This window comes from Pleurodeles waltl, chromosome 7 (assembly GCF_031143425.1).
Source record: "Pleurodeles waltl isolate 20211129_DDA chromosome 7, aPleWal1.hap1.20221129, whole genome shotgun sequence".
NCBI lineage: Eukaryota > Metazoa > Chordata > Amphibia > Caudata > Salamandridae > Pleurodeles > Pleurodeles waltl.
The window spans coordinates 526,776,493-526,795,726 of record NC_090446.1 but is presented as its reverse complement, the minus strand read 5'-3'; the positions used below and the strand labels follow the sequence as shown (position 1 = coordinate 526,795,726).

The window sequence follows — 19,234 nt, the reverse complement described above, 5'->3', positions numbered from 1 at the left end:
GCATGACTGTTTAGTCCTAATTCTACTTCTTCCTGAAGTCAGCACCAGTGTGTCATACCAATGTTGTCACTGCTTCTGAATACTTTACTTGTTTACCCACTCCAAGAAAAATGTGAGATGATAGTGCAGTTTCTAGTATAATGTTCCTAAAAAATATTTAAATAAATTAAAATAACCTGTTTTGGAATGGAAACACATATTAATATGGCATTTAATTTTTCATAGCATTGTTATTCCATTGTACATTTCACTTCCTTTAATGTTTCCATCCAGTTCCTTCGAAGTAGATTCTCAGTCGTAAGTTATAACTGTGAGGCAGTGTCGGAAAAATACAAGGAGAATACATTTCATAATCTCTGATTGAAGTGGGTTGGAGTCCTTTAAGTCTTCACCTAAGTGTACATTTCTACCTAGAAATGGTGAATGTAGGAGGCTGGCCTGGCTTGTAGTGGGTACCAGAGGTACCTACACCTTGTGCCAGGTCCAGTTATCCCTTATTAGTGTAGAAGAGGTGTTTCTAGCAGCTAAGGTTGAAAGACGGTAGCTATGGCAAAGCAGCTTAGGCTGAACTAGGAGACATGTAAAGCTCCTACTATACCACTGGTCTCATATGCACAATATCATAAGAAAACACAATACACAGATATACTAAAAATAAAGGTACTTTATTTTTATGACAATATGCCAAAAGTATCTCAGTGAGTACCCTCAGTATGAGGATGAGAAATATACACAAGATATATGTACACAAACCAAAATTATGCAGGTTATAGCAAGAAAAGTAATGCAAGCAGTGTAAAGTTACAATAGATTGCAATAGGAGCACATAGGTATAGGGGCAACACAAACCATATACTCCAAAAGTGGAATGCGAACCACTAATGGACCCCAAACCTATGTTAGCTTATAGAGCGTCGCTGGGACTGTAAGAAAACAGTGAGGGTTAGAAAAATAGCCAACTCCAGCAATACAACAACAGTGGATTTCCGGACCTGAGTACCTGTAAAACAAGGGGACCAAGTCCAAGAGTCGCGACAGTGTCGAGAGCGGGCAGGAGCCCAGTAAATGCCAGCTGAGGATGCAAGGAAGCTGCCACCGGGTGGAAGAAGCTTGATGTTTTTCAGAAACGAAGAGGACTAGGAACTTCCCCTTTGGAGGATGGATGTCCCACGTCGTGAAGAAGCTTGCAGAGGTGTTCACACGCAGAAAGACCGCAAACAAGCCTTGATAGCTGCAAGGGTTGCGGTTAAGGTTTTTGGATGCTGCTGTGGCCCAGGAGGGACCAGGATGTCGCCACTTGGATGAGGAGACAGAGGGGTCGCCCAGCAAGTCAGGGAGCCCTCACAGAAGCAGGCAGCACCTGCAGAAGTACCTCAACAGGCACCTGGAAGAAGAGTGAACCGGAGTCCACCCGAAGTCACAAAAGGGAGCCCCACGACGGCGGAGGACAACTCAGAAGGTTGTACACTGCAGGTTAGAGTGTCGGGGACCCAGGCGTGGCTGTGCACGAAGGAAATCCTGGAAGAGTGCACAGGAGCCGGAGCAGCTGCAAATCACGCGGTACCCAGCAATGCAGTCTAGCGTGGGGAGGCAAGGACTTACCTCCACCAAACTTGGACTGAAGAGTCACTGGACTGTGGGAGTCACTTGGACAGAGTTGCTGAGTTCAAGGGACCTCGCTCGTCGTGCTGAGAGGAGACCCAGAGGACCGGTGATGCAGTTCTTTGGTGCCTGTGGTTGCAGGGGGAAGATTCCGTCGACCCACTGGAGATTTCTTCGGAGCTTCTAGTGCAGAGAGGAGGCAGACTACCCCCACAGCATGCACCACCAGGAAAACAGTCGAGAAGGCGGCTGGATCAGCGTTACAGTGTCGCAGTAGTCGTCGTTGCTACTTTGTTGCAGTTTTGCAGGCTTCCAGCGCGGTCAGCAGTCGATTCCTTGGCAGAAGGTGAAGAGAGAGATGCAGAGGAACTCGGATGAGCTCTTGCATTCGTTATCTAAAGAATTCCCCAAAGCAGAGACCCTAAATAGCCAGAAAAGAGGGTTTGGCTACTTAGGAGAGAGGATAGGCTAGCAACACCTGAAGGAGCCTATCAGAAGGAGTCTCTGACGTCACCTGCTGGCCCTGGCCACTCAGAGCAGTCCAGTGTGCCAGCAGCACCTCTGTTTCCAAGATAGCAAGGGGTCTGGAGCACACTGGAGGAGCTCTGGGCACCTCCCAGGGGAGGTACAGGTCAGGGGAGTGGTCACTCCCCTTTCCTTTGTCCAGTTTCGCGCCAGAGCAGGGCTAAGGGGTCCCTGAACCGGTGTAGACTGGCTTATGCAGAAATGGGCACCAAATGTGCCCATGAAAGCATTTCCAGAGGCTGGGGGAGGCTACTCCTCCCCTGCCTTCACACCATTTTCCAAAGGGAGAGGGTGTAAAACCCTCTCTCAGAGGAAGTCCTTTGTTCTGCCATTCTGGGCCAGGCCTGGCTGGACCCCAGGAGGGCAGATGCCTGTCTGAGGGGTTGGCAGCAGCAGCAGCTGCAGTGAAACCCCGGGAAAGGCAGTTTGGCAGTACCAGGGTCTGTGCTACACACCACTGGGATCATGGGATTGTGCCAACTATGCCAGGATGGTATAGAGGGGGCAATTCCATGATCATAGACATATTACATGGTCATATTCGGAGTTACCATTGTGAAGCTACATTTAGGTAGTGACCTATATGTAGTGCATGCGTGTAATGGTGTCCCCGCACTCACAAAGTCCGGGGAATTGGCCCTGAACAATGTGGGGGCACCTTAGCTAGTGCCAGGGTGCCCTCACACTAAGTAACTTAGCACCCAACCTTTACTAGGTAAAGGTTAGACATATAGGTGACTTATAAGTTACTTAAGTGCAGTGTAAAATGGCTGTGAAATAACGTGGATGTTATTTCACTCAGGCTGCAGTGGCAGGCCTGTGTTAGAATTGTCTGAGCTCCCTATGGGTGGCAAAAGAAATGCTGCAGCCCATAGGGATCTCCTAGAACCCCAATACCCTGGGTACCTTAGTACCATATACTAGGGAATTATAAGGGTGTTCCAGTAAGCCAATGTAAATTGGTAAAATTGGTCACTAGCCTGTTAGTGACAATTTGTAAAGAGAGAGCATAACCACTGAGGTTCTGGTTAGCAGAGCCTCAGTGAGACAGTTAGGCATCACACAGGGAACACATACATATAGGCCACAACCTTATGAGAACTGGGGTCCTGGCTAGCAGGGTCCCAGTGACACATAACAAACATACTGAAAACATAGGGTTTTCACTATGAGCACTGGTCCCTGGCAAGCAGGATACCAGTGAGACAGTGAAAACACCCTGACATACACTCACAAACAGGCCCAAAGTGGGGGTAACAAGGCTAGAAAGAGGCTACTTTCTCACACAACCCCCCCCCCCCCAAACGAAGGACAATAAGGCTAACCTTGGCCAGTTGAGACTTTTTTGTCTAAGTGGTGATAAGTAGAGAGTAGCTCTGCAATAGACTGGTTACTCCCTTTATCATCCACTATATGGTTACTTCCCTGTGGGGATGTAAACCACCCTGTTTGAAGTTTTTTAGCTAAGCAACAATGTGAAGATGTATTTTCAGAGTTTCTATCAGTAAGTTTTAGTTTAGAGCAGTGGGAATTGTCCACTGAACCTATTTGTAGTGATGGAAATGCCAGACAGGGATGCTGTCTCAGAAAAGCCATAGCTGGGCAAAAACTTTGTCCATATGGCTGGAAGAGAGAACAGGGATGCTGTTTCTCTTGGGTTGGAGCAGGGCAGGGATGCTGTCCTATCAGCTCCACACTAGGGCAGGGATGCTGTCCTAAGTGTTGTGAGGCAGTGCAGAGTTTCTGCACTAAAGTTTCTCTGGGAGGGTTGGAGGGATGCTCCATGTTAACTAAAATGGTGCTCTTTTTCTCACCAATGTTAGTTATCCCACAGAGAGGTACTTCTACCTCAGGGAGTACAGCTTTGCCAGCTGATGCTTCCCTTGGAACAGGTGCCACCCCAGGAGAGGTTTCTCCCACCACAGGAATGGTATCCTGAATGGCAGGGTGGTTAGGGGATACTGTGATACCCTTTTTACCTGTTGATGAAGAGGGATCCTGAGTTTTCAGGCCTTCTCTCCTTTGCTTTTTCATTTCAGTAGAAATGAGAGGGAACAATTCCTCTGGGATGCCCAGCATGGCTGCATGGGCATAAAACTCTACATCAGCCCAACCTGGGGCCTCTAGGTCATTACCTAAGAGACAGTCTACAGGTAAGCTAGGTGATACCACCACCTGCTTAGGGCCAGTAACTCCACCCCAACTAAACTGAATTATAGCTAAGGGAAGAAACTTAGTGGAGTTATGGACATCAATAATCTTATACTGTTGTCCAATGATGTGTTGTTTAGGAGGCACTAGGTTTTCAGTCACCAAAGTGATACTGGCACCTGTGTCCCTGTAGGCCAAGGCCTCAACACCATTTATTGAAACTGTCTGCCTGTACTTATCCATTGTAAGGGGACAAGCAGCCAGTGTGGCAAGGCCAATGCCACTAGGTGTGACAGAAACTGTCTTGGGACTGACTACCCCAGTTTCTATTATGGACCCATAAGTGAACCCAACTACACCCTTAACTTGACTGTTGCCAGCAGTCCCACCACTAGTACCACTACTGCTAGGGGCACTAGAGCTTGATGTATTAGTGGTGGTAGGCTCAGGGGGTTTACCTGGACAGGAGTTATCCCCTGGCCTATGGCCTCGGTTTTTACACACAAAGCACCAAGGCTTTTTAATGTGTGCAGGTTGAGAAGAAGAGGAAGAATTAGTTTTATCCCCACCCTCTGAAGAGTGTTTAAGATTTGAAGTGGGATCTTTGGTTTTACCCTTATCCCCATGCTTATCTTGAGATTTTTCACCATCTTTCTTCTTATTGCCATCTTTGTCACCCCCTGTTTTAACTTTTCTGTTCACCCTTGTTCTGACCCATTTGTCTGCCTTCTTTCCCAATTCTTGGGGAGAGGTCAGATCAGAGTCAACCAAGTACTGGTGCAACAAATCAGACACACAATTATTAAGAATATGCTCTCTCAGGATCAAGTTATACAGGCTGTCATAATCAGTAACTTTACTGCCATGTAACCACCCCTCCAAGGCCTTCACTGAATGGTCAATGAAATCAACCCAGTCTTGTGAAGACTCCTTTTTGGTCTCTCTGAACTTTATCCTGTATTGTTCAGTGGTTAAGCCATAACCATCCAGGAGTGCATTCTTAAGAACTTTGTAATCATTAGCTTCATTTTCTTTCACAGTAAGGAGCCTATCCCTACCTTTTCCACTAAATGATAGCCATAGGATAGCAGCCCACTGCCTTTGAGGGACATCCTGTACAGCACAGTCTCTCTCAAGTGCAGCAAACCACTTGTTTATGTCATCCCCCTCCTTATAAGGGGGAACTATCTTATGCAGATTCCTGGAATCATGCTCTTTTGCAGGATGACTATGGGGAATACTGCTGCTGCCACCATGGGTTTCTAAACCCAGTTTCTGTCTCTCCTTCTCTACTTCTAAAGTCTGTCTATCCAAATCCAGCTGTTGCTTCTTGAGCTTCAGTCTGGTTTGTTCCACTCTCAATCTATTGAGTTCCCTTTCTAACAATCTGTCATCAGGGTGGGTGGGAGGGACATGCCTTGAAACAGAAGTATGGTGAGAATGGACAGAAGGAGACCTGTCCCTTACAGAGGGCACCCTAACAGCTTGGCTAACAGAAACATCAGTACCACTGTGGTGAGAATAAATGCTTTTGCTATGATGTGAGACAACACTATTTGTATGGTGTGGCTCTTCATCATTACCAACTATGCTAGACTGTCTAGTAATGGGCAGGCTAGGAAGTTTCTTCCCTGAATCTTTTCCTGGGGGAGTCCCTGGATCAGATTGGGAACCATTAGCTACTTTTTCTACAGATGGGGCACTTCTAGCCTTATCCTGTTCTCTAAGCATGTTAAGTAACAGTTCCAAGGAAGGATTCTTCCCTACACTCAAACCTCTCTCTATGCAGAGACTCCTTGCTCCTTTCCAGCTAAGGTGATCATATGCAAGTTTGGACAGATCAACATTTTGGCCTGTGCCAGACATTTTTAGAGAGAGTTAAAGTGATAGAAAAAGAGAAAAAAGTTTGTCAGAGCTTTTAGAAAGACAGAGAAAAAAACTTTTTAAACTTTTTAGAACTTTTTAGAAAGTTAGAAGTACTTTTCAGCACTTAGAAAAGAGTGAAAAGAGGAAATGCAAAACTTTTTGGTTATGTGTATAAACACTGAACTTGTTTTGTATATTTTTCTCTTATGAAAAGTACAATGACAAGAGTGGTAAGTAGTCTCAAAGCACTTATCCCACCGCTGCACAACTAATGTAGGAGGCTGGACTGGCTTGTAGTGAGTACCTAGGGGTACTTGCACCTTGCACCAGGCCCAGTTATCCCTTATTAGTGTATAGGGTGTCTAGCAGCTTAGGCTGATAGATAATGGTAGCTTAGCAGAGCAGCTTAGGCTGAACTAGGAGACGTGTGAAGCTACTACAGTACCACTTAGTGTCATATGCACAATATCATAAGAAAACACAATACACAGTTATACTAAAAATAAAGGTACTTTATTTTTATGACAATATGCCAAAGTATCTCAGAGTGTACCCTCAGTGAGAGGATAGGAAATATACACAAGATATATATACACAATACCAGAAATATGCAGTATAGTCTTAGAAAACAGTGCAAACAATGTATAGTTACAATAGGATGCAATGGGGACACATAGGGATAGGGGTAACACAAACCATATACTCCAAAAGTGGAATGCGAACCACGAATGGACCCCAAACCTATGTGACCTTGTAGAGGGTCGCTGGGACTATTAGAAAATAGTGAGGGTTAGGAAAATAGACAACCCCAAGACCCTGAAAAGTGAGTGCAAAGTGCACTAAAGTTCCCCAAAGGACAAAGAAGTCGTGATAGGGGAATAAGGCAGGAAAGACACAAACCAACAGTGCAACAATGCTGGATTTCCAATCTGGGGTACCTGTGAAACAAGGGGACCAAGTCCAAAAAGTCACAAGCAAGACGGAGATGGGCAGATGCCCAGGAAATGCCAGCTGCGGGTGCAAAGACGCTTCTACTGGACAGAAGAAGCTGCGGTTTCTGCAGGAACGCAAAGGGCTAGAGACTTCCCCTTTGGAGGACGGATCCCTCTCGCCTTGTGGAGTCGTGCAGAAGTGTTTTCCCGCAGAAAGAACACCAACAAGCCTTGCTAGCTGCAAATTGTGCGGTTAGCGTTTTTGGACGCTGCTGTGACCCAGGAGGGACCAGGAGGTCGCAAATTGGACCAGGAGGTAGAGGGGACGTCGAGCAAGACAAGGAGCCCTCTTAGCAGCAGGTAGCACCCGGAGAAGTGCCAGAAACAGGCACTACGAAGATGCGTGAAACGGTGCTCACCCGAAGTCGCACAAAGAAGTCCCACGTCGCCGGAGACCAACTTAGAAAGTCGTGCAATGCAGGTTAGAGTGCCGTGGTCCCAGGCTTGGCTGTGCACATAGGATTTCCGCCGGAAGTGCACAGGGGCTGGAGTAGCTGCAAAAGTCGCGGTTCCCAGCAATGCAGTCTAGCGAGGTGAGGCAAGGACTTACCTCCACCAAACTTGGACTGAAGAGTCACTGGACTGTGGGGGTCACTTGCACACAGTTGCTGGATTCGAGGGACCTCGCTCGTCGTGCTGAGAGGAGACCCAAGGGACCGGTAATGCAGCTTTTTGGTGCCTGCGGTTGCAGGGGGAAGATTCCGTCGACCCACAGGAGATTTCTTCGGAGCTTCTAGTGCAGAGAGGAGGCAGACTACCCCCACAGCATGCACCACCAGGAAAACAGTCGAGAAGGCGGCAGGATCAGCGTTACAGAGTTGCAGTAGTCGTCTTAGCTACTATGTTGCAGTTTTGCAGGCTTCCAGCGCGGTCAGCAGTCGATTCCTTGGCAGAAGGTGAAGAGAGAGATGCAGAGGAACTCGGATGAGCTCTTGCATTCGTTATCTAAGGAATCCCAAGAGACAGAGACCCTAAATAGCCAGAAAAGAGGGTTTGGCTACCTAGGAGAGAGGATAGGCTAGCAACACCTGAAGGAGCCTATCACAAGGAGTCTCTGACGTCACCTGGTGGCACTGGCCACTGTAGGAAAGTACCATCTTGCCTGGCATGTTACCCCCATTTTTCACTGTATATATGTTGTTTTAGTTGTATGTGTCACTGGGACCCTGGTAACCCAGGGCCCCAGTGCTCATAAGTGTGCCTGAATGTGTTACCTGTGTAGTGACTAACTGTCTCACTGAGGCTCTGCTAATCAGAACCTCAGTGGTTATGCTCTCTCATTTCTTTCCAAATTGTCACTGACAGGCTAGTGACCATTTTTACCAATTTACATTGGCTTACTGGAACACCCTTATAATTCCCTAGTATATGGTACTGAGGTACCCAGGGTATTGGGGTTCCAGGAGATCCCTATGGGCTGCAGCATTTCTTTTGCCACCCATAGGGAGCTCTGACAATTCTTACACAGGCCTGCCACTGCAGCCTGAGTGAAATAACGTCCACGTTATTTCACAGCCATTTTACACTGCACTTAAGTAACTTATAAGTCACCTATATGTCTAACCTTTACCTGGTAAAGGTTAGGTGCAAAGTTACTTAGTGTGAGGGCACCCTGGCACTAGCCAAGGTGCCCCCACATTGTTCAGAGCCAATTCCCTGAACTTTGTGAGTGCGGGGACACCATTACACGCGTGCACTACATATAGGTCACTACCTATATGTAGCTTCACCATGGTAACTCCGAATATGGCCATGTAACATGTCTATGATCATGGAATTGCCCCCTCTATACCATCCTGGCATAGTTGGCACAATCCCATGATCCCAGTGGTCTGTAGCACAGACCATGGTACTGCCAAACTGCCCTTCCTGGGGTTTCACTGCAGCTGCTGCTGCTGCCAACCCCTCAGACAGGCAGCTGCCCTCCTGGGGTCCAGCCAGGCCTGGCCCAGGATGGCAGAACAAAGAACTTCCTCTGAGAGAGGGTGTGACACCCTCTCCCTTTGGAAAATGGTGTGAAGGCAGGGGAGGAGTAGCCTCCCCCAGCCTCTGGAAATGCTTTGTTGGGCACAGATGTGCCCAATTCTGCATAAGCCAGTCTACACCGGTTCAGGGACCCCTTAGCCCCTGCTCTGGCGCGAAACTGGACAAAGGAAAGGGGAGTGACCACTCCCCTGACCTGCACCTCCCCTGGGAGGTGTCCAGAGCTCCTCCAGTGTGCTCCAGACCTCTGCCATCTTGGAAACAGAGGTGCTGCTGGCACACTGGACTGCTCTGAGTGGCCAGTGCCACCAGGTGACGTCAGAGACTCCTGCTGATAGGCTCCTTCAGGTGTTAGTAGCCTTTCCTCTCTCCTAGGTAGTCAAACCCTCTTTTCTGGCTTTTTAGGGTCTCTGTCTCTGGGGAAACTTTAGATAACGAATGCATGAGCTCAGCCGAGTTCCTCTGCATCTCTCTCTTCACCTTCTGATAAGGAATCGACCGCTGACCGCGCTGGAAGCCTGCAAACCTGCAACATAGTAGCAAAGACGACTACTGCAACTCTGTAACGCTGATCCTGCCGCCTTCTCAACTGTTTTCCTGCTTGTGCATGCTGTGGGGGTAGCCTGCCTCCTCTCTGCACCAGAAGCTCCGAAGAAATCTCCCGTGGGTCGACGGAATCTTCCCCCTGCAACCGCAAGCACCAAAAAGCTGCATCACCGGTCCCTTGGGTCTCCTCTCAGCACGACGAGCGAGGTCCCTCGAATCCAGCAACTCTGTCCAAGTGACCCCCACAGTCCAGTGACTCTTCAGCCCAAGTTTGGTGGAGGTAAGTCCTTGCCTCACCTCGCTGGGCTGCATTGCTGGGAACCGCAACTTTGCAGCTACTCCGGCCCCTGTGCACTTCCAGCGGAAATCCTTTGTGCACAGCCAAGCCTGGGTCCACGGCACTCTAACCTGCATTGCACGACTTTCTAGGTTGGTCTCCGGAGACGTGGGACTCCTTTGTGCAACTTCGGCGAGCACCGTTACACGCATCCTCGTAGTGCCTGTTTCTGGCACTTCTCCGGGTGCTACCTGCTTCCGTGAGGGCTCTTTGTCTTGCTCGACGTCCCCTCTCTCTTCAGGTCCAATTTGCGACCTCCTGGTCCCTCCTGGGCCCCAGCAGCATCCAAAAGCGCCAAACGCACGATTTGCGTCTAGCAAGGCTTGTTGGCGTTCTTCCGGCGGGAAAACACTTCTGCACGACTCTCCAAGGAGAGAGGGATCCGTCCACCAAAGGGGAAGTCTCTAGCCCTTTTCGTTCCTGCAGAAACCTCAGCTTCTTCTGTCCAGTTGAAGCTTCTTTGCACCCGCAGCTGGCATTTCCTGGGCATCTGCCCATCTCCGACTTGCTTGTGACTTTTGGACTTGGTCCCCTTGTTCCACAGGTACCCTAGATTGGAAATCCACAGTTGTTGCATTGCTGGTTTGTGTATTTCCTGCATTATTCCTCTAACACGACTCTTTTGTCCTTAGGGGAACTTTAGTGCACTTTGCACTCACTTTTCAGGGTCTTGGGGAGGGGGTATTTTGCTAACTCTCACTATTTTCTAATAGTCCCAGCGACCCTCTACAAGGTCACATAGGTTTGGGGTCCATTCGTGGTTCGCATTCCACTTTTGGAGTATATGGTTTGTGTTGCCCCTATCCCTATGTTTCCCCATTGCATCCTATTGTAACTATACATTGTTTGCACTGTTTTCTAAGACTATACTGCATATTTTTGCTATTGTGTATATATATCTTGTGTATATTTCCTATCCTCTCACTGAGGGTACACTCTAAGATACCTTGGCATATTGTCATAAAAATAAAGTACCTTTATTTTTAGTATAACTGTGTATTGTGTTTTCTTATGATATTGTGCATATGACACTAGGTGGTACTGTAGTAGCTTCACACGTCTCCTAGTTCAGCCTAAGCTGCTCTGCTAAGCTACCATTATCTATCAGCCTAAGCTGCTAGACACCCTATACACTAATAAGGGATAACTGGGCCTGGTGCAAGGTGCAAGTACCCCTTGGTACTCACTACAAGCCAGTCCAGCCTCCTCCATTGGTTGTGCAGTGGTGGGATAAGTGCTTGACACTACTTACCACTCTTGTCATTGTACTTTTCATAAGAGAAAAATATACAAAACAAGGTCAGTGTATATACACATAGCCAAAAAGTTTTGCATTTCCTCTTTTCACTCTTTTCTAAGTGCTGAAAAGTACTTCTAAACTTTCAAAAAGTTCTTAAAAGTTTAAAAAGTTTTTTTCTGTCTTTCCAAAAAGTTCTGAAAACTTTTGTCTCTTTCTCTATCACTTTAACTCTCTCTAAAAAATGTCTGGCACAGGCCAAAGTGTTGATCTGTCCAAACTTGCATATGACAACCTTAGCTGGAAAAGAGCAAGGAGTCTCTGTATAGAGAGAGTTTTGAGTGTAGGGAAGAATCCTTCCTTGGAACTGTTACTTAACATGCTTAGAGAACAGGATAAGGCCATAGGTGCCCCATCTGTTGAAAAAGTACCTAATAGTTCCCAATCTGATTCAGGGACTCCCCCAGGAAAAGATTCAGGAAAGAAACTTCCTAGCCTGCCCATTACTAGACAATCTAGCATAGATGGTAATGATGATGAGCCACACCATAGAAATAGTGTTGTCTCACATCATAGCAAAAGCATTTATTCTCACCATACTGGTAGTAATGTTTCTGTAAACCAAGCTGTTAAGTTGGCTTCTGTAAGGGACAGGTCTCCTTCTGTTCATTCCCATCATAGCTCTGTTTCTAGAAATGTCCCTCCCACCAACCCTGATGACAGAATGTTAGAGAGGGAACTCAATAAGTTGAGGGTGGAACAAACCAGACTGAAGCTTAAAAAGCAACAGCTGGATTTGGATAGACAGTCTTTTGAATTGGAGAAGGAAAGACAGAAGTTGGGTTTAGATACCCATGGTGGCAGCAGCAGTATTCCCCATAGTCATCCTGCAAAAGAGCATGATTCCAGGAATCTGCACAAGATAGTTCCCCCTTATAAGGAGGGGGATGACATTAACAAGTGGTTTGCTGCACTTGAGAGGGCCTGTGTTGTACAGGATGTCCCTCAAAGGCAGTGGGCTGCTATTCTATGGCTATCATTTAGTGGAAAAGGTAGGGATAGGCTCCTTACTGTAAAAGAAAATGATGCTAATAATTTCCAAGTTCTTAAGAATGCACTCCTGGATGGTTATGGCTTAACCACTGAACAGTACAGGATAAAGTTCAGAGAGACCAAAAAGGAGTCTTCACAAGACTGGGTTGATTTCATTGACCAGGCAGTGAAGGCCTTGGAGGGGTGGTTACATGGCAGTAAAGTTACTGATTATGACAGCCTGTATAACTTGATCCTGAGAGAGCATATTCTTAATAATTGTGTGTCTGATTTGTTGCACCAGTACTTGGTGGACTCTGATCTGACCTCTCCCCAAGAATTGGGAAAGAAGGCAGACAAATGGGTCAGAACAAGAGTGAACAGAAAAGTTCATACAGGGGGTGACAAAGATGGCAACAAAAAGAAGGATGGTAAGTCTTCTGACAAGGGTGGGGACAAATCTAAAAATGAGTCTTCATCAGGCCCACAAAAACACTCTGGTGGGGGTGGTGGGTCCAAATCCTCCTTTAATCAGAACAAGGAAAAGAAACCATGGTGCTATTTATGTAAAATAAAAGGCCATTGGACAACAGATCCCAGTTGTCCAAAGAAAGGCACCACAGCTCCTACCACTACAACCCCTACTGCTACACCTAGTGTCCCTACTAATAGCAGTGGTGGTGGGAGCAAACCTACTAATAGCCAATCCAAGGGAGTAGCTGGGCTCACTTTTGGTAATTTAGTTGGGGTTGGTCTGATTAGGGAGACCACAGAGGCTACTTTAGTCTCTGAAGGGGCTATTGATTTAGCCACTTTGGTTGCTTGCCCCCATAACTTGGAGAAGTACAAGCAACTAACCCTAATAAATGGTGTTGAGGTCCAGGCCTACAGGGACACAGGTGCCAGTGTCACAATGTTGATTGAGAAACTGGTGCACCCTGAACAACACATACTTGGACACCAGTACCAAGTAACCGATGCTCACAACATAACACAAAGCCACCCCATGGCTGTTGTAAATCTCAACTGGGGGGGGTAACTGGTCCAAAGAAAGTTGTGGTAGCTTCAGATTTACCTGTAGACTGTCTATTAGGGAATGATTTGGAGACATCAGCTTGGTCAGATGTGGAGTTGGAGGCCCATGCAGCAATGCTGGGCATTCCAGGGCATATTTTTGCTTTGACAAGGGCTCAGGCCAAAAAGCAAAAAGGACAGGGAAGCTTGGATCCTGGAACAATGGACCAAGTGCTCCCTAAAGCTAGGGCTAGTAGAAGCAAACCACTTCCTACTATCCCTCCCTCTACAGTGGATTCTACTTCTGAGGAAGAAGAATTCCCTCCCTGTGCAGAACCTACACCAGAGGAGCTGGAAGCAGACACTGCTGAGCTTTTGGGTGAAGGGGGGCCTGCCAGAGAGGAGCTGAGTGTGGCACAGCAAACCTGTCCCACATTAGAGGGTCTCAGACAGCAAGCTGTCAAACAGGCTAATGGGGATGTCAGTGACTCTCACAGAGTTTACTGGGAGGACAACCTCTTGTAAACTGAGCATAGGGATCCTAAACCTGGAGCTGCCAGGAGATTAGTGATTCCTCAGGAGTACAGAAAGTTCCTCCTAACACTGGCACATGACATTCCCCTAGCTGGGCACCTGGGTCAAATGAAAACTTGGGACAGTCTTGTTCCCCTGTTTCATTGGCCTAGGATGTCTGAGGACACAAAGGAATTTTGTAAGTCCTGTGAAACCTGTCAAGCCAGTGGCAAGACAGGTGGCACACCAAAGGCACCCCTTATTCCACTGCCTGTGGTTGGGGTTCCCTTTGAAAGGGTAGGGGTTGACATAGTTGGCCCCCTTGACCCTCCTACTGCTTCAGGCAATAGGTTTATCTTGGTGGTAGTGGACCATGCCACAAGATACCCTGAAGCAATTTCTTTAAGGACCACTACAGCTCCTGCAGTGGCAAAGGCCCTCCTGGGAATATTTTCCAGGGTGGGCTTCCCAAAGGAAGTAGTATCAGACAGAGGAAGCAATTTCATGTCTGCATACTTAAAGGCCATGTGGAAGGAGTGTGGTGTAACGTACAAGTTCACAACACCCTATCATCCACAAACAAATGGACTGGTGGAGAGATTTAATAAAACTCTCAAAGGCATGATTATGGGTCTCCCTGAAAAACTCCGCAGGAGATGGGATATCCTTCTACCATGCCTCCTTTTTGCCTACAGGGAGGTACCCCAGAAAGGAGTGGGCTTCAGCCCCTTTGAACTTCTTTTTGGACACCCTGTTAGGGGTCCACTCACACTTGTAAAGGAGGGTTGGGAACAACCTTTAAAAGCTCCTAAGCAGGATATTGTGGATTATGTACTTGGCCTCAGATCAAGGATGGCTGAGTACATGAAAAAGGCCAGTAAAAACCTTCAGGCCAGCCAAGAGCTCCAGAAGCAATGGCATGATCAGAAGGCTGTTTTGGTTCAGTACCAACCAGGGCAGAAAGTGTGGGTCTTGGAGCCTGTGGCCCCAAGAGCACTCCAAGATAAATGGAGTGGACCCCACACAATTGTTGAAAAGAAGGGTGAAGTCACCTACTTGGTTGACTTAGGCACTGCCAAGAGTCCCCTTAGGGTGCTCCATGTCAACCGCCTGAAACCCTACTATGACAGGGCTGATCTCACCCTGCTCATGGCAACTGATGAGGGACAGGAAGAAGACAGTGATCCTCTACCTGATCTCTTCTCTTCCACAGAACAAGATGCTCTTGTGGAAGGTGTAGTTTTGGCTGATTGTCTTGCTGCTGAGCAGAAAGATAATTGCATAAATCTCCTAGGACAATTTTCAGAACTCTTCTCTACTGTGCCAGGCACCACTTCTTGGTGTGAGCACACTATAGATACTGGAGACAGTTTACCTGTCAAAAGTAAGATCTATAGGCAGCCTGACCATGTCAGGGACTGCATAAAGCAAGAAGTTCAGAAAATGTTGGAACTAGGAGTGGTTGAGCACTCTGACAGTCCATGGGCTTCTCCTGTGGTACTGGTACCAAAACCCAATTCTAAAGATGGAAAGAAGGAAATGAGGTTTTGTGTAGACTATAGAGGTCTCAACTTGGTAACCAAAACTGATGCGCACCCTATACCCAGGGCAGATGAGCTTATAGATACACTGGCATCTGCCAAGTATCTAAGCACTTTTGATTTGACTGCAGGGTATTGGCAGATCAAATTGTCAGAAGATGCTAAACCTAAGACTGCATTTTCTACCATTGGAGGACATTACCAGTTTACTGTAATGCCTTTTGGTTTGAAAAATGCACCTGCCACTTTTCAGAGGTTGGTGAACACAGTCCTGCAAGGGCTGGAAGCTTTCAGTGCAGCATATTTGGACGATATAGCTGTCTTTAGCTCCAGCTGGGATGATCACCTGGTCCACCTATAGAAAGTTTTGGAGGCTCTGCAAAAGGCAGGCCTCACTATCAAGGCTTCAAAGTGCCAGATAGGGCAGGGTAAGGTGGTTTATCTGGGACACCTTGTTGGTGGGGAACAGATTGCACCACTTCAGGGGAAAATCCAAACTATTATTGATTGGGTTCCCCCTACCACTCAGACTCAGGTGAGAGCCTTCCTAGGCCTCACTGGGTATTACAGGAGGTTCATTAAGAACTATGGCTCCATTGCAGCCCCTCTTAATGACCTCACATCCAAGAAAATGCCTAAAAAGGTATTATGGACAGCAAGCTGTCAGAAAGCTTTTGAGGAGCTGAAGCAGGCCATGTGCTCTGCACCTGTCCTGAAAAGCCCTTGTTACTCTAAAACATTCTATGTCCAAACTGATGCATCTGAATTAGGAGTAGGGGCAGTCCTATCACAACTTAATTCTGAGGGCCAGGATCAACCTGTTGCTTTTATTAGTAGAAGGTTGACCCCTAGAGAAAAGCGTTGGTCTGCCATTGAGAGGGAGGCCTTTGCTGTGGTCTGGGCTCTGAAGAAGTTGAGGCCATACCTGTTTGGCACTCACTTCATTGTTCAGACAGACCACAAACCTCTACTTTGGCTAAAACAAATGAAAGGTGAAAATCCTAAATTGTTGAGGTGGTCCATATCCCTACAGGGAATGGACTATACAGTGGAACATAGACCTGGGAGTAGCCACTCCAATGCAGATGGACTCTCCAGATATTTCCACTTAGACAATGAAGACTCATCAGGTCATGGCTAGTCTTATTGTCCTTCGTTTGGGGGGGGGTTGTGTAGGAAAGTACCATCTTGCCTGGCATGTTACCCCCATTTTTCACTGTATATATGTTGTTTTAGTTGTATGTGTCACTGGGACCCTGGTAACCCAGGGCCCCAGTGCTCATAAGTGTGCCTGAATGTGTTACCTGTGTAGTGACTAACTGTCTCACTGAGGCTCTGCTAATCAGAACCTCAGTGGTTATGCTCTCTCATTTCTTTCCAAATTGTCACTGACAGGCTAGTGACCATTTTTACCAATTTACATTGGCTTACTGGAACACCCTTATAATTCCCTAGTATATGGTACTGAGGTACCCAGGGTATTGGGGTTCCAGGAGATCCCTATGGGCTGCAGCATTTCTTTTGCCACCCATAGGGAGCTCTGACAATTCTTACACAGGCCTGCCACTGCAGCCTGAGTGAAATAACGTCCACGTTATTTCACAGCCATTTTATACTGCACTTAAGTAACTTATAAGTCACCTATATGTCTAACCTTTACCTGGTAAAGGTTAGGTGCAAAGTTACTTAGTATGAGGGCACCCTGGCACTAGCCAAGGTGCCCCCACATTGTTCAGAGCCAATTCCCTGAACTTTGTGAGTGCGGGGACACCATTACACGCGTGCACTACATATAGGTCACTACCTATATGTAGCTTCACCATGGTAACTCCGAATATGGCCATGTAACATGTCTATGATCATGGAATTGCCCCCTCTATACCATCCTGGCATAGTTGGCACAATCCCATGATCCCAGTGGTCTGTAGCACAGACCCTGGTACCGCCAAACTGCCCTTCCTGGGGTTTCACTGCAGCTGCTGCTGCTGCCAACACCTCAGACAGGCAGCTGCCCTCCTGGGGTCCAGCCAGGCCTGGCCCAGGATGGCAGAACAAAGAACTTCCTCTGAGAGAGGGTGTGACACCCTCTCCCTTTGGAAAATGGTGTGAAGGCAGGGGAGGAGTAGCCTCCCCCAGCCTCTGGAAATGCTTTGTTGGGCACAGATGTGCCAAATTCTGCATAAGCCAGTCTACACCGGTTCAGGGACCCCTTAGCCCCTGCTCTGGCGCGAAACTGGACAAAGGAAAGGGGAGTGACCACTCCCCTGACCTGCACCTCCCCTGGGAGGTGTCCAGAGCTCCTCCAGTGTGCTCCAGACCTCTGCCATCTTGGAAACAGAGGTGCTGCTGGCACACTGGACTGCTCTGAGTGGCCAGTGCCACCAGGTGACGTCAGAGACTCCTTCTGATAGGCTCCTTCAGGTGTTGCTAGCCTTTCCTCTCTCCTAGGTTGCCAAACCCTCTTTTCTGGCTATTTAGGGTCTCTCTCTTTGGGGAAACTTGAGATAACGAATGCAAGAGCTCATCCGAGTTCCTCTGCATCTCTCTCTTCACCTTCTGCCAAGGAATCGACTGCTGACCGCGCTGGAAGCCTGCAAAACTGCAACATAGTAGCAAAGACGACTACTGCAACTCTGTAACGCTGATCCTGCCGCCTTCTCGACTGTTTTCCTGCTTGTGCATGCTGTGGGGGTAGTCTGCCTCCTCTCTGCACTAGAAGCTCCGAAGAAATCTCCCGTGGGTCGACGGAATCTTCCCCCTGCAACCGCAGGCACCAAAAAGCTGCATTACCGGTCCCTTGGGTCTCCTCTCAGCACGACGAGCGAGGTCCCTCGAATCCAGCAACTCTGTCCAAGTGACTCCCCCTGTCCAGTGACTCTTCAGCCCAAGTTTGGTGGAGGTAAGTAATTCCCTCCCCAAGCCAGACTGCATTGCTGGGAACCGCGACTTTTGCAGCTACTCCGGCCTCCGTGCACTTCCGGCGGAAATCCTTTGTGCACAGTCCAGCCTGGGTCCACGGCACTCTAACCTGCATTGCACGGCCTCCTAAGTTGTTCTCCGGCGACGTGGGACTTCTTTGTGCGACTTCGGGTGAGCACCGTTTCACGCATCCTCGTAGTGCCTGTTTCTGGCACTTCTCCGGGAGCTACCTGCTGCTCAGAGTGCTCCTTGTCTTGCTCGACGTCCCCTCTCTCTCCTGACGCAATTTGCGACATCCTGGTCCTTCCTGGGCCACAGCAGCATACAAAAACGCTTACCGCACGATTTGCAGCTAGCAAGGCTTATTGGCATTCTTTCAGCGGGAAAACACTTCTGCACGACTCTCCAAGGCGAGAAGGATCCGTCCTCCAAAGGGGAAGTCTCTAGCCCTTTGCGTTCCTGCAGAAACTGCAGCTTCTTCTGTCCAGTAGAAGCTTCTTTGCACCCACAGCTGGCATTTCCTGCGCATCTGCCCATCTCCGACTTGCTTGTGACTTTTGGACTTGGTCCCCTTGTTCCACAACTCCCAGTTGTTTCCTCGACTGGAAATCCATCGCTGTTGCATTGTTGGTTTGTGTCTTTCCTGCCTTATTCCCCTATCACGACTTCTTTGTCCTTTGGGGAACTTTAGTGCACTTTGCACTCACTTTTCAGGGTCTTGGGGTGGGCTATTTTTCTAACCCTAACTATTTTCTAATAGTCCCAGCGACCCTCTACAAGGTCACATAGATTTGGGGTCCATTCGTGGTTCGCATTCCACTTTTGGAGTATATGGTTTGTGTTGCCCCTATCCCTATGTGTCCCCATTGCATCCTATTGTAACTATACATTGTTTGCACTGTTTTCTAAGACTATACTGCATATTTTTGGTATTGTGTATATATATCTTGTGTATATTTCCTATCCTCTCACTGAG

The 19,234-nt window shown here is 47.8% G+C and overlaps 1 protein-coding gene across 1 annotated transcript in view; it reads left to right on the top strand.

Annotated features, from left to right (window-relative positions):
- LOC138304288 (zinc-binding protein A33-like) overlaps positions 1 to 19,234 on the top strand; it is an 810,175-nt gene that overhangs the window by 585,878 nt on the left and 205,063 nt on the right. The gene's annotated exons all lie outside the window — the stretch shown is intronic.